Raw genomic sequence first — 16,475 nt, 5'->3', positions numbered from 1 at the left:
AGAGCCAAGGAAACTTTTCTTTTGAGCTATTTAAAGCTTTCTGCAGCCGGGCGCGGTGGCTCACGCCTGTAATCCCAGCACTTTGGGAGGCTGAGGCGGGCGGATCACAAGGTCAGGAGATCGAGACCATGGTGAAACCCCATCTCTACTAAAAATACAAAAAATTAGCCGGGCACCATGGCGGGCACCTGTAGTCCCAGCTACTCAGGAGGCTGAGGCAGGAGAATGGCGGGAACCCGGGAGGCAGAGCTTGCAGTGAGCCTAGATCGCGCCACTGCCCTCCAGCCAGGGGGACAGAGCGAGACTCCTTCTCAAAAAAAAAATAAAAAAATAAAAAAATAAAGCTTTCTGCAATTGAGAAAAGTATACTCCTATGAACAAAATTTGAAGCATATTTGTTTCTCTCTACCTGATTTATCCAGAATTTGGAAACTACTTGTGAACATTCTTAACTTATGGCAATATAGTTATTTGTATAACTATATTGCAGTATAGCTAAGTGCAATAATTATTCTGTTTTCTTTTGCAACAGGACACAATTGGATAAATTGGTTACTTTTACCAAGGCTTTAATTGAAATAGCATGCTTTCCTTTAATGAATCAAATTTGATAGTAAAGCCAGTATGAGCCCCTTGGAGAGCTGACCTCATACCTTGCCTATACAGTCCCTGAACAGGGTTTCTGATTGGGTCAGTAAAGAATGTCACTTTCTAACAGGTCCAGGAGTCCCAAGTTATCTTGGAACAACAAAAGAAGAGAAATTTACTCAATTCATAGGTATTTGAGGGTACAAACCCATGGCTTGGCTAGGCTTTAAAAAAGTCTGAGATTCCTTCTATGGCACAAAGTTCCATTAAAGCCACTTTAAAATCCTATGTAAAAAATCATTATTCTTGCTGCACTTTATACAAATAACCAGGCCAAGTATAATAAAGCAAATCAGTTTTATGATGATTTCTCTTTAGTAAAAATGGCAAACTGGAGAGAGAAATATTATGTTTCAAGAACTATAACACACTTATTAGATTCTTGTCTCATCAGTTGTTTTTAAGTTTGTTTCTGCAATTTAGGCTAACCCTGCTTATTCCTGTGAACCAACCAGTGATCTCTGACTACTGCTCAGAGGAAACAAGAGGGTTGGGTAATGTAAAAATAAGATCAGTATTCTAATTCTGAGCATGTATTGGAATTGGCTAGCAACCCAATATCAGCTTGGTTCCAGCATTGCCCAATTCATGAAAAGTCTTCTAGTTTAATTTACTTGGGATAATTTTACTTATTTTACTTTACTCTTATGGAATATATTGCTGTTGTACTTTTTGTGTAGGAATGAGAATAAGCTTACTTGAGAATTCCTCCTTTTTCCTCATTAGGCACCTTGCAATTATGAAACCCTTCTCTGTTGTAAACCCCAGCTGTCAGTGGATTAGTCTGTTGCCACCCAGCAGGCCTAGGAACCTGGCAGGCCTACTACAAATTAACACCAAAGCTCACCGAAAATAAATAAAACATTATCAAAGGTAGAAGACATCTAATGAAATTCGGGATTGATTATGTGGCCCAATTCTGTATACCTCTTATTGTTTCATTCTAGCTTGTTTGCTTATGGTACATTGAGAATTGATTAGAAAAAAAAATAAAGAAGTACTTTTGAAAGAAAATTCTTTCAAAATATAATTATAACCTCATTGCCCTGGTCTCACTCTCCTCCTGCTGCAACTAAGATATCAACCTGCTGCCTCATTCTTTTCCATCCTCGACACCGGGCATTGCAGGGCTCTCAATGGAGACAGCTGATGTCGCACTGCTCCTCCTGAGCCTCCTCCATCATGAAAACATAAACTGTGGCCTATCAGACAGAAGATCAGGTGCCATTATGTGATTGTGTGTGTGTGTGTGTGTGTGTGTGTTTGTGTAAAAAGAGAAAGACAGAGAGAGGGAAATAAAGAGAAGTCTTCTCTTGCTGGAAAATAAAATCTATATTTTATTTAACTCTTTTTTTTGTGGTGGAGAATTCTAAGATTTTCTTTCTCTAACTCAGTAATGTCTAACCTGTTATGGTCTACAATAGATTTGAGCTTTTATAATTTATTTTTCACAATGCTAACAGGAATGCAGTCCCTAATTCTTATATATGCCATATTGCTTATGAGTTGGGAATTTAAAAAGGTGAAATTCCCAGTGTTATGTTAAAAGAAGGTTCTGATATTCATACTTCTTTCCTACTAGGCTGCCATTAAAATCCAAAGAAATTTGGACTATGTTTATGTAAGGAAACTAAAAATTTAAAACAAGAGACTTCATTTTCTCTATTAAAAATAAGGGAACCGATGCTCTTCCTCCTATCTTAGAGCATTCACTTCAGAAAAAATTTAATTGTAATTTCTTACTTGGTCTCTTTAAAAAATATATAATTTTTTAATGAAATGAACCTGTTGCCTGCTTAAGGACCCAGGAATGTCTTTCTCAAAGACTTGGCAACCATCTCATTGAAATGTAAACAACAAGATAGATGGCATCCCTGTCTCCCAGAGTCTGTGTGTTCCTTGAGGTGGTATTGGTAAGACCTGAACTTTTTTCAGCACCTTGCTTCAAGTTGCAAAACCACCTGCTGACATAAAGATATGAGAAGTTTGGTTTTCGTTTGTATAAAATCAGTTAACTAACACAAATAGTCACCCTAATTACCAGATAAATTTAAGATAAACTGTGTATAATAAATTGTGTTGTCAAATCCTTTTACCTGAGATAAAGTTATTGTTTATCTTGAGAACACCTCCATAATGGGTGAGAATGTAATGCATTGTTTATTTTGAGACTATACAATACATGCAATGTAGTGTAAAAGTGCGTTTTTTTTCTGTCTTTGCAATCTCTTAGAGGATTGTCTGTGATGCATATCACATTCTGATTTAATACTTTTTCAGTTATAAAACTGTTTTCTTTCTTGACTTGCAAACCTTGTGCAGAGGACTTCTGGGTTGAGAGAAGATTTATTCAATTTTATTTCCCCAATATTTACCACAATGCTGATTAAGATGAGTAAAAATTATACCATCTTTATTATAATGAATACAAGCTAGATAGTATCTTTTCTAAATTTTAGATTTCTTTCCTGAATTATTTTATGGCTCTGGCAAGTCAATGAGGTTATCTACCTAGTAAAAAATGTATAAATTCAGATCTTCCAGTTAAGTTTATTCTCACGAACATTTAAACATTATAGTAATGAACACATGTCAGCCTAAGCCTTTTTCTGTACTGTTATTATTCTCCTATTTAAATATACTTTCTCTAAAGTATATTGATTGGGGCACTAAAATAGGAAGAAAAAGTTAAATAGCAACCAATTCAACCAACTTTATCTAAATTAATAGGTTTTGCTTTCACATTGATACTCTTTTATTTCTTTAAAACAGAGACAGCTTTCATTCTCAAAGACTTAAGGAAACATGCTTATAATTCCACTAATTAATTATGAACAATTGGCTGACAGGGGCATTTTTTCCAAGAACAATATCAAAATGGCCAGGTGCCGTTATGTGTGTGTGTATGTGTGTGTGTGTGTTTGTGTGTATTGGGAGGGGAGAGAGAGAGAAAGAACATATCAAAAAGTCTAGTTTACATTGATACTTTTTATTTGAATAATAACAGAAAAGCAACAGAAGAAAAAAAAACAGTAAATATGAATAGTTTTGAAACAACTGGATTGCAATCCACTGTGGGAAAATGCTCTTTAATCATTGTTACAGTTAAATTATAAAGTTATTCTAGGACCTAATGAAATTTTCATAAGCAAATGCAAGCCTCTTTAAAGAATGATGATTATAATAGTAATAATAATGATAATAATAGCCAATATTTGCTGAATGTTTACCAAACACCAAGCATGGTATTAAGTTATTTTCATACTGTGACAATTTTATGAGTAGAAACTGTGATGGCCATTTTAAAGAGAACAAAACTGGGAAACAGCCTAGTTAAAGTAACTTGCCACTAAAGTCACTGAGCTGGTAAATGCAAAGCAAGGATTTGAACCCACACACTATAGGGCTAGGGTCTCAGCTCACAACCTGTTGCTGTTCTGCCTTTTGGGGACTTCTCTTAATGAACTCTTCCGGTACTTACCTTTTATTTAATAATAGAAGTGTGTACACATACCGAAGATGATTTTATTCTGTAATCAAAACAGCCATTCCTATAAATATTCTAAGCCTAGTAATACTTTAAACACCATCTTACATATACTGCCTTATTGAACCCACTCAACATTTTAAGATGTACATTTATACATACATCTCCTTAATTCATTAAGAAAATATCGTTAAAGAGGGCAGGTTGTTCACCTACAATTGCAGAACTAGACTGGAAAATAAGTGTTCCTCATATCTTTGTATTAGATGGGCTATTTACTTAGATTTAGGAAATCCAGTATTTCTGGAAGTACATGACTAACTTAGCAGACTGTACCAAGACAGTGGCATTCATGATGAATCTTTGTTTCTAGGATATCAACATTAATATTTTCTGGTCAAAAGATCTCTTGTACTAATTCTTTTTAAAGTGGGTATTGGGGATATTAATACAGAGTTATATACGTGATGTGAAGTCAAAGGGGAATCAGTAAGGCAGGAAGGCAGTGGATAGTAGCTAAGAGCATGGGCTTTCGGGTTAACTAGACCCAGAATTAAATCCTAGCTCTGCATTTATTAGCTCTCTGGCATTGAGCAAATTACTTATCCTCCTCATCCTGTGAAATGGGTCAAATGATAACCGTTTCATAGGTATGCTATAAATGCCAATGTAGTCAAACAGCAGCTACTAAATGCTTTATAAAAATTATTTCAGTATAAGTGAAACAACGTAAGGTAAAGTTTCCCAGAATGGGGTACAGGTACTTAGAGTAGATTTTATGTGATTTAAGTACCTATTTTTTCATAGTTATATATTTATTTGATTTTACATTATAATAACTATAACCAGTACCTCAAAACTATAATTATGGGCATTTTTCTTTACTTTGAGATTTCCTTACCTTGAGGCTAAGACAACATAGAAAGTTGGTTTTAGACTAATTAAAAAATGTATTTTTTCACTTTGGGAGGCTGAGGTGGGCAGATCACAAGGTCAGGAGATTGAGACCATCCTGGCTAACATTGTGAAACTCCGTCTCTACTAAAAATACAAAAAATAGCCGGGTGTGGTGGCAGGCACCTGTAGTCCCAAATACTCGGGAGGCTGAGGCAGGAGAATGACGTGAACCCAGGAAGCAGAGCTTGCAGTGAGCTGAGATCATACCACTGCACTCCAGCCTGGACAACAGAGCAAGACTCCATCTAAAATATGTATATATATATATATGTGTGTGTGTGTGTGTGTGTGTGTGTGTATAAAATGTTTCAATGGGTAAATGTATAGTCAATAAATTTTATATCAGACTTAGATGTTCTTTAGTGTCCCAATTAAATTCCTTAGGAAGAACAAAAGGAAGGTGAAAGATGAATAAAGTAACTTTGTAATCATTGCATAGAAAGCATAATTTGTAAATTTATGTTAAACTTACTTCCTATGTTTTAAATTACTAAACAGGAAATCTAGTTAATTATATCATGTAAGTGAGATATTTTCATTCTACATTTAAAAACTCACTAGAATTCATAGAATAAACTGGTGTGTAATGCACCATGTGGAGGTCTTTTATGGAGCACAAAATGTCTAATAATTTTTAGAATTGTGTATTATTTATTCATGCATTCATCTATCCATTCTTTCAATCAATAGTTTGGAGTGATTGTTATGAGCCAGACAATGATCTAGTGCTAGAAATATAATGAAAAACCAAACAAACATAGAATCCTGCCCACATTATAGTATGGGAGACATAAAACAACTGAGTATCTACTTTGTTATAAAATATTATTTGGTTTTTAAACTATAGATTTTGTGTTTATATTTGTTCTCTTCTTTATTCATTGGATTGGTTATTATATTTACAAATTTTCTGATAAGTATTCTGATTAAGATAATGTATTTTTGATCAATAAGTTCAAACTGAAAGATTTGAATATGTGAGCACAGATTTATCCTAACATACATGTAAAACATAAGTTCTTATATGTATTGTGGCTAATACTTTTTTCTCAGTATATAGTTTTAGATAGCCTAAATGCTTAAGAGTGTGGGTTATCAGTATTAAATTTTTAGTAATTTTAAAACAAAGAAAACCAGCTACATCTGTACCTTCTCATTAATGCTATAACCCTCTTTCTTTGGAGATGCTGTCTATATCACTCCTCTCCTCATCAGTTCTTAAAGAGCAGAGAGCATTTCATATTTATTCTTTTCAAAAAAAGCATGCTTCCTTTTTTCTAAATGACTAAGATCAAGTACCATTTAGTTTTGTGTTACTCTGACATGATTGTATAATTTAGCTTTTAACTTGCTTTGTACCAAAATTAGTAGAACATGTTAAGAAAAATAATTCTTTACTTACAAACTCATCTTTATTTTCCATCGTCCTTGAAAAATAAAAGCTCAATCAACTACCCAAAATTTTTAACTTTGGAAAAATAGATGGAATACAACTTTATAGAATTTAAATTCTACTTTGGTAGAAATATCTGGTGGAAAAAAATCCACTGGAGAGCATTTCAGAGAATACACTGATATATTTAAGGGCCACACAACTACCACCACTTTAAGTAAGAAAAAGTAATTATCTACAAAAAGCTATTTATCATAGGAGAAAATGCAACTGATGAGTTATTTTCTTAGCTGACATTATTTCTGCTGTTAAGATTTCTTGCCAACAAACCAATTTTCCATCAAGTAAAGTTGTTTCTTTAGTTTGCTGACTTCGTTTTACCTTAAAGTAATGGATTTATTATCCATTTCCTTTGTTTGCTCACGACAATAACTTGAATCTTTTGCAATAATTCCAACACACTGGTGACTAAGGCTGGACACAAACTGAGAGTCTAAACAATACACTTCAGTGTTGATTAAATACAGTAGAATTATGAGAACACTGGGCAAACTAGTACTGGCTAATTGTTCTGCCATATATTTCCAATCTAAAGAATTAGAAAATTTATTTAAATGACACTTTTCTAAGGAAAAAAAAAGATAATTAAGTCCACAAGACAATTATGCATATGTGGAGATTCCATTTCAGGGAAGGCCTTTTTTAACAAAAGTAAAAGCAAATCTTAGTCTTTCAAGATTCCTGACATAAACACATAGTTATAGAATATACACAACACTCTAAATGTTAGAATTTAAATAGGTGATAACAAGAAGAGGTTCCACCATCTAAGAAGGATTCACAGAGAAAGTAAGACCTTATGTGGATGAAGAAGGAGCAGGGGAAAGCATCACAAATATCAGAGGACATAGCAATGCTGACAAAATGTGAAAACACAACTAACTATGGTCAGAGCATAGTTTCTGCAGAAAAGTGATAGTTCCTGATATTTTAAGAGCTGAGTTGGAATTCTGCATAAAATGCTTAGAAATCAAATGTAGTTCACAAGAAGGGAAACTTCCAAATTTTTCTTTTCTAGCTATGGAATAAAGTTAGAAGACAAACATTTGTTATGGTTCTTCAAAGTGACACTTCTATAATAATATACGATTAAAACTCATTTATTTATTTTCTGCTCCTCAGTACTCTAGGGCTCTGTGGTAGGTAGCTGTGCACTTTGCCTATTTGTGAAACTGACGTTTCATAATGTAACTGGCTGAGTAGGCTCAGTCAAATTCTAGCTTTTGTATTGAACTCATTATGATAAATAGACTCTTTTGGCCTAAGCCACAGGCTGAGGACATATGTTTATCTGGGCACATGTATATCACCTCTGCTAGGGAATTTGGATGGAGCCACGATGGCTTCTGAACTACACTAAACAATCCTGAATCCACAGCTTTTTTGTTTTTTTTTTTTTTGAGATGGAGTCTGGCTCTGTCGCCCAGGCTGGAGTGTAGTGGCCAGATCTCAGCTCACTGCAAGCTCCGCCTCCCAGGTTTACACCATTCTCCTGCCTCAGCCTCCCGAATAGCTGGGGCTACAGGCACCTGCCACCTCGCCTGGCTAGTTTTTTGTATTTTTTTAGTAGAGACGGGGTTTCACAGGGTTAGCCAGGATATTCTCTATCTCCTGACCTCGTGATCTGCCCGTCTCAGCCTCCCAGAGTGCTGGGATTACAGGCTTTAGCCACCACGCCCGGCCACAGCTCTTTAATTGTCTACTCTAGCTTTCAGAAGGTGAGCATTACATAATTAATACTTTGGATTAAAAAAGTTGTTGGAAATTGATATGATTTGGCTGTGTCCCCACCCAAATCTCATCTTGAATTGTAACTTTCACAATTCACACATGTCATGGGAAGAACCTGGTGGCAGGTGATTGAATTATGGGGGTGGGCCTTCCTGCACTGTTCTCGTGATAGTGAATGGGTCTCATGAGATCTGATGGCTTTAGAAACAAGAGTTTGCCTGCATGAGCTCTCTTCTCTTGTTTGCCGCCATGTGAGATATGACTTTCACCTATCACCACAATTGTGAGGCCTCCCCAGCCACTGTAAGTTCATTAAACCTTTCTTTTGTAAATTGCCCAGTCTTGGGTATGTCTTTATCAGCAGTGTGAAAAGGGACTAATACAGTAAAGTGGTACCAGGAGTGGGGTGCTAGTCGAAAAATACCTCAAAGTATGGAACTGACTTTGGAACTGGATAATAGGCAGAAGTTGGAATACTTTGGAGGGCTCAGAAGAAGAAAAAACATGTCAGGAAGTTTAGAACTCCCTAGAGACTTGTTGAATGGCTTTGACCAAAATGCTGATAATAATATGGACAATGAAATCCAAGCTGAAGTAGTCACAGATAGAGATGAAGAATCTGTTGGGAACTGCAGCAAAGGTGACTCTTGCTATGTTTTAGCAAAGAGACTGGCAGCATTTTGCCCCTGCCCTAGAGATCTGTGGAACATTGAACTTGAGAGAGATAATTTAGCATATCTGGCAGAAGAAATTTTTAAGCAGCAAAGAATTTAAGAGATGACTTAAGTGTTGCTAAAGGCATTCAGTTTATTATGGGAAGCAGAGCATAAAAGTTTGGAAAATTTGCAGCCTGACAATGAGATAGAAAAAGAAAATCCCATTTTCTGAGGAGAAATTGAAGCCTGCTACAGAAATGTGAGTAAGTAACGAGGAGCCGAATGTTAATCTTCAAGACAATGTTGAAAATGTCTCCAGAGCATGTCAGAGGTCTTCATGGCAGGCCCTCCCATCACAGCCTCTTTCATTTTTCAGAGGCCTAAAAAAATAAATGGTTTTGTGAGCTGGGCCCAGGGTCCCTGTGCTGTGTGCAGTCTAGGATCTTAGTGCCCCGAGTCCCAGCTGCTGCAGCTATGACTAAAAGGAGCCAAAGTACAGGTTGGGCCATGGCTTCAGAAGGTACAAGCCCAAGCCCTAGTAGCTTCCATGTGGTGTTGAGCCTGTGGGTGCACAGAAGTCAAGAATTAAGGTTTGGGAATCTCCACCTAGATTTCAGAAGATATATGGAAATGCTTGGATGCCCAGGCAAAAGTTTGCTACAGGAACAGGGACCTCATGGAGAACCTTTGCTAGGGCAGTTCAGAAGGGAAATGTGGGGTTGGTGCTCCCACATACAGTCACTACTGGGGCACTGCCTAGTGGAGCTGTGAGAAGAGGGTCATTGTCCTCCATACCCCAGAATGGTAGATCCACCTGCAGCTTGCACTGTGCACCTGGAAAAGTTGCAGGCACTCAATGCTAGCCCTTGAATGCAGTCAAGAGGGGTGCCATACCCTGCAAAGCCACAGGGGCAGAGCTGCCCAAGACTATGGGAACCCATTTCTTGCATCAGTGTGACCTAGATGTGAGACATGGAGTTAAAGGAGATCATTTTAGAGCTTTAGAATTTGATTTCCCACCCTGGATTTCAAACTTGCATGGGGTCTGTAGCCCCTTTGTTTTGGCCAATGTCTCCCATTTGGAATGGCTGTATTTACCCAATGTCTGTACCCCCATTGTACCTAGGAAGTAACTAACTTGCTTGAGATTTTCCAGGCTCATAGGTGGAAGGGACTTGCCTTGTCTCAGATGAGACCTGACTGTGGACTTTTGAGTTAATGCTGAAATGAGTTAAGACTTTAGGGAACTGCTGGGAAGGCATGATTGGTTTTGAAATATGAGGATATGAGATTTGGGAGAGGCCAGGAGTGGAATGATATGGTTTGGCTGTGTCCCCACCCAAATCTCATCTTGAATTGTAACTCCCACAATTTCACATGTCGTGAGAGGAACTCGGTGGGAGGTCAGTGAATTACGGGGACTGGTCTTTCCTGCACTGTTCTCATCATAGTGAATGAGTCTCACAAGATCTGATGGCTTTAAAAACAAGAGTTTACCTGCACAAGGTTTCTTCTTTTGTCTCCCGCCATGTGAGATGTAACTTTCTCCTTCCACCAGGATTATGAGGCCTCCCCAGCCATGTGGAACTGTATGTCCATTATACCCCTTTCTTTTGTAAATTGCCCAGTCTCGGGTATGTCTTTATTAGCAGCATGAAAACAGACTAACACAGTAAATAGAGGTAAAATGAGTAAAAATTCTAGAGAGATTAGAGAAGAAAAACAATTGTCCTAAAACACAAACAGGAATGTGAAGGATATGAGGAGGTTTCAAAGCACACATGCAAAGGCAGATAACGGAGACAAAATTTTCTTCAATATAACCTTAATGAAATAAAGGATAAATGAATCTTATTAAATTGGAAAAATTCTCAGATGGGAAGATTTTGCTTGCCAGAACCATAATTCCACACAGCTCTGATACCCTAAACTGAAGTAAAGAAGTATCTCTGATCTTTATCTCTCCAACAAAATAAAACCGAAAGAAATTTCTCAAAGGTAATGACTGCATCTCAATATAAAAGACATGAAAATGGTGCATTTGCAATTTCACTATTGTTTGCTCATCCACATAGGACATTAGATTAGCTCCTGCAGAAAGCCTCCAGAGCCTCACTCCATGCCAGTCCTGGGAGAAGAATGTGGGCTGTATGTCACAAAAAGGTTTTCTTGACAGACTGTTATCCTGGGGGAATCCAATACCCCAAATGTAAGGCCTTGGACTCAACCACCTGGTCTCATTTTCAAAACCTTCCAAGTTAGTAACTGTGAAAAATTCAAAGCTTTAGATATTGAACTGTACAGGCTAAACTTTCAAAATTTAAAAAAGAAATAAAGAGAGAAAATAATTCATTCTTTTAACAAATATTTATTGAGCTTTATTAGCATAGAAATAGTGCTCACCTGAAAACCTCATTTGTATTCCATTTTGTAAGATTTCTACTTTGCTCAATTTTTAATATTTGCTATTATAGTATTCCTTATTACATGCCAGAAATTTCCATTTAGGATAAAATGAAATTTTATGATTTTGTCTTGTGTCCAGAATCTATTTAGAAAGCAGGAAATAATAAATCCATAGCGGTAAAGATTTCATGGGGCCAAAGAGTGAAGGAGCATTCTTTCCATTAAGTGGTAGACAGAAGTTCTGCTTTCAAGTCGAATGGATTTCCTTAGAGGTCAGTACAAGACCTCCCAGGAAATCTCACAGAGTGAGACGTAACTGAGCATCCCTTCAGTTACTCTGCTGTATGTCTCTGAGGTATTTAGAGAAATATCATATCTGACAGCTATGAAACTAGAGGCTCAGGAACTGCAATGCTACCGTGGAACATCAAGACTGCAAGAGAGATTCTGAGGAAGCTTCTCCCCCATCTGTCTTCCAGCACACGAGAGAAATGAAGGAGCATGTTTTTAGTTTAACACTTAGAGAGCAGAGAGAATTACTGCAAGTTTAGATCATTGCTATAGGCTTACCATTCTTGAATTTGTATAACTTTTGTGCTATCAAACTCAGTTAATATATAAAAATAAAATTCATTTATTTTTATTTTTATTTCCAGTTGTCTCACAAAAGTTACGTTGAGTCCATCCACATCTATGTGGTCTTGTTTTATATTTGTTGGTTTGAATCGGGAGCTAAAATAGCTTCATACATGATGATTGTTCAGTCTTTAAAGTATATTTCATCACTAGAGTTCTCATCCGTTTTTTTCCTTCAACATTTGTGGAAGAAACCAGTTCTTTTATCCTTAGGTGTTCCTAGTTTGGGTTTTGCTAATTGTGTCCTTATAGGATGATGCTTAATATTTTTCTCTGTCTTTTGTGTTTTTTTGTAAATTGGAAGTTGGATCAATAGGCTTCATCAGATTTGCTTTGATTTTCTAAAAAGAAAATTATATGTGTGGGGTGTTCTTCCATCAAGAGGCACACAATGCTTGATTGTCTTTTATTTTGTGATTTTAGCAAACCTTGTGTTTAATGCCTAGATTCATTATTTTAAGAGGTGTTGTAAGATGTTAATATTATGTTCTGTTGTTTTCATCTGTTCAGTGGAATATGACTACAAAGAGAAGCTTCCCCTTAACTACTATTTTGTCATTGTTTCACAGTATTTTAAGATATATATGGAAGCTGTGGGCTTTAAATTGTCAAAGACTTACAGAGCTCCCTAAGTACTTTCATCAATACATCATTCATTTTCACTGGTTGAGGGCTTGGAGATAGCTCCTAGAGAGCACTTGGCTGTCTAGAAGAAAAAAGTCTACTCCTCATTTTCACTGGAGATGGTTGCGCCCATGTGACTATGTTCTGCCGCTGAGATACAAGTGGAAAGTGTGAGACTGTTTCCATGAGGCCCTCTTCCCCCTTCTTCTTTGCCTTTTCCTAATGATTGAAATGCATAGGATGCAGAAGAGATGGCTGGATGTCTTGTAGCCGTATTGGACTAGGACGTCAGGGTCCACACCCTAGAAATGGCAGACATGGAAATCATAAAATCCATGGGTCCTAAAAACTCTGCATGTTATGTTAATCTTGAGCTGCCCACCTGCAGATTGCTTTTACATGAGAGTGAGACAGATTTGTATTTTGTTCAAGATACTATATTGGGGGTCCTAGGGATACTATTTTTTAAAATAAACCTTCAACATTTATTTAGATTCAGGGGGTACATGTGCAGGCTTTTTACTTGGGTATGCTGGGTGATGCTGAGATTTGGGGTATAATTGATCCTGTCACCCAGGTAGTGAGCATAGTACTCAGTAGTTTTTCAACATTTTCCCCACTCCCTTCCTGCCCCCCAGTAGTCCCCAGAGTCTATTGTTGCTATATTTATGTCCATGAGTACTCAATGTTTAGCTCCCACTTAACAAGTGAGAACATGCATATTTGGTTTTCTGTTCCTGCATTAATTCATTTAGAATAAGGCCTCCCATTGCATCCATGTTGCTGCAAAGGACACGACTTCCTTACCTTTTATGCCTGTGTAGTGTTCCATAGTGTATATGTTCAACGTTTTCTTTATCCAATTCACTGTTGATGGGTACCTAGGTTGATTCCGTGTCTTTGCTATTGGAAATAGGGCTATGATGACCATACAAGTGCATGTTTCTTTTTGATAGAGCAATTTTTGGGGTCATATACTCAGTAATTAAACTGCTGGGTCAAATGGTAGTTTAAGTTCTTTGAGAAGTCTCCAGACTGCTTTCCACAGGAGCCAAACTAATTTACATTCACACCAACAGTGTATAAACATTCCCTCTTCTCCACAGCCTCAACAGTATCTGTTGTTTTTTGACTTTTAGTAATAGCCATATGATTGGTGTGAGATGATATCTCCTTTTGGTTTTGAATTTGCATTTCTCTGATGATTCCTGATGTTAAGCTTTTCTTCATGTTTATTGGCCACTTGGATGTCTTCTTTTGAGAAGTGTTTGTACATGCCTTTGGCCTACTTTTTAATGTGGCTATTTGGTTTCTGCTTGTTGAATTGTCTAAGTTTCTTATATATTCTGAATAGTAGACCTTTGCTGGATGCATAGCTTGCAAATATATTCTCCTATTCTGTAGACTGTCTAGTTACTCTGTTAAAATCTTCAATTTTAATGAAGGTATGAGATTAGTGAAGAATTTCTGGTGAAGAAGGAGCAATTTACTATTTACTTCAGTTCCATCTCAGACATAAATAAGTTTAAATTATGTTTGTTTTAATAATTTTTAAAGCCTTCTGACTACATTGTAAATATAGGAAAAATAATGATGAAAACAACTGGTTGTATAATTAATGATGTTATGGATGGAACAAAATTATTAGAATATTTCCAAAATGGTAGAAACATCTTAAATAAAAGTAAAAGAAGGTATCTTTTACAACCTATTTGTCTTTCTAAATAAGCCATAACAGGAGTTTCATGTATGAAAGAAACATCTTATTTGATCTGCATCTGCAACACAGGATGTAGCTGGAGACAATGTGTGTCACAATGCAGAGCATTGTTGGGGCTCAATAAGGGGCTTTCTCTTTTCTTAGAAGTCAAGCTACACATAATTCCAGGGCACTTTGAAACATGATGGGGCAAAAATAACCTTAATTCTTAATTATTGACATGCAAATCTATGCAAAAACATACTAGTAATGTTTATAAGAGTTGAATCAAATTTGGCAAAACAATCAGGGAGTATACTTTTTTATTTCTATTGCAGAATATGATATTTTTCATTCTTCTTCTACAACAGTTTCTTTTTTTCTGGGAATACTTGGATGGCAAGGTGTTTTAAGAAATCCAAAATTGTAGATTACATATCTGGTCGGCTCATGACCAGATTCCTGATCCATGGAGCTCAAAGAAGATAAATTGATCTCATCCTCAATCACTATCAGAAAGACAGTAGAAGCTCAATAAATATTTGTTGAATAAGAGTAAATATAGACCCTGAAAATAGGCAGACTCAGAACATCTAAATGCTCAAATGGACACTGCAGATTATTCTACCTTTCAAAGCACCTCAGATTCTATGTCAACAAAATAGCAATTTTCAGAGTGCTCTTCTAAATCTCAATTCTCCTATTTTTGGATAAGAAGCATCTATAATAAGCAATGGAAACAGAAACTACATTTTATACATGACAGAAAATATTTTATTTGGGGAAAGAGTAATAAAACATGTTCCTTTTTTATTACCTATAGTTTAATATGGCTTATGTTTTCAAATAATTAGTTTCATTTATCCATCCATCCATCTATTCATCCATCCACTTATTCAACCAACATATTAGGCCTTGACCATGTGTTAAGTACTATGTTTGGCACTGGCAATAGAAAGGTAATTATGATACATTCCTTCCCTCAAGAATTGTACTCCCACTAGGGTAGATACTGTCTAATCAAATGATTGAAATAAAGCATTATATGTGCTATCAAAAGTGTACTTTAAGACAGAGTGGTACCACATAAAGTTAGTGATCAAGGTTTTGGAAGGGACAGAAGAAATTTGAGCTGGATATTGAAGGATAAACATGAGTTTGCCAGGCTAACATGAAGGACAGAGTATTCCATGCAGTGAAAAACAGCATATTCAAAAGCATGGGGCATGTATCCAAATGACACATTCAAAAAACTCTAAGTGTATCATGTTGACTGGAGCAAGAAAAAAACTGCTTGAGTGAAGTTGGAGAGATAGGAAGAGCCTGCATTTTATCAGAAAGTAGTAGAGACTGACTTAGAAATATTATACAAGAAAAGGACAAGTTTCTTTCTGACTTTGGAAAGATGATCTTGTAAGCATAACAGCAAGGAATAAATCGGGACTAGTGTACCATGTTGGAGATTATTGAAATAGTGGATAAAAATATGAGACTCTATAGAAATATAGACATAGAGATGTGAAAGAAGAGGTTGGTCCCCAGGTTTCTGGCTAGTTTCTTTCACTGAAGTAGGGGGGGCAAAGAAACAGAAGAGATCTTGGAAGAAAAAGGTAGTTTGGGACGTGTGGATTTTGGAAAATTAAATGAATTTCATGTTTGTGGGACATTCATATGAATGGGTCCAGTTGTATGATATATATGGTTTTGTGGATAAACTAAATACAAATAATGGGCAGGAATATAAGTCATGGCTAACAGTGAACTTTCCAGACTGGCCCCTTAGGGACTACTTTTCTACCCAAATGTCCTGGATAAGTGCCCTGTTAAAGGTGTATCTGTCTAAGTCCTGTTGCATCTAACACGCTCTCCAAGCTCTCTCTACCTTCCAAACTTACATTTCTAAATTGTTGGTTTTCTGATGCAGACCATTTATTTTAACGTATTTCTTATTTTCCTGCACTTCCTTGACTCCCAGCCTCCTACACCATCAGATAGATAGGAAATATTACTAAGATGGAGATGAAAAAAAAAAAAATGGGTAGTACCTCTGGTTAGAGGCAAGTTAAAAGCTCACCATTACCAGAATATCCAGAAATATGAAAGGTGAAGTCATGAAACTCTTTTGGGTACAGTTACCCAAGAAGTCACAGTCTCTTGTGCAAAGTGTCCAGTCTTTTC

This window comes from Piliocolobus tephrosceles, chromosome 18, assembly GCF_002776525.5.
Source record: "Piliocolobus tephrosceles isolate RC106 chromosome 18, ASM277652v3, whole genome shotgun sequence".
NCBI classification, from domain to species: domain Eukaryota; kingdom Metazoa; phylum Chordata; class Mammalia; order Primates; family Cercopithecidae; genus Piliocolobus; species Piliocolobus tephrosceles.
This window is presented reverse-complemented; position numbering follows the sequence as displayed.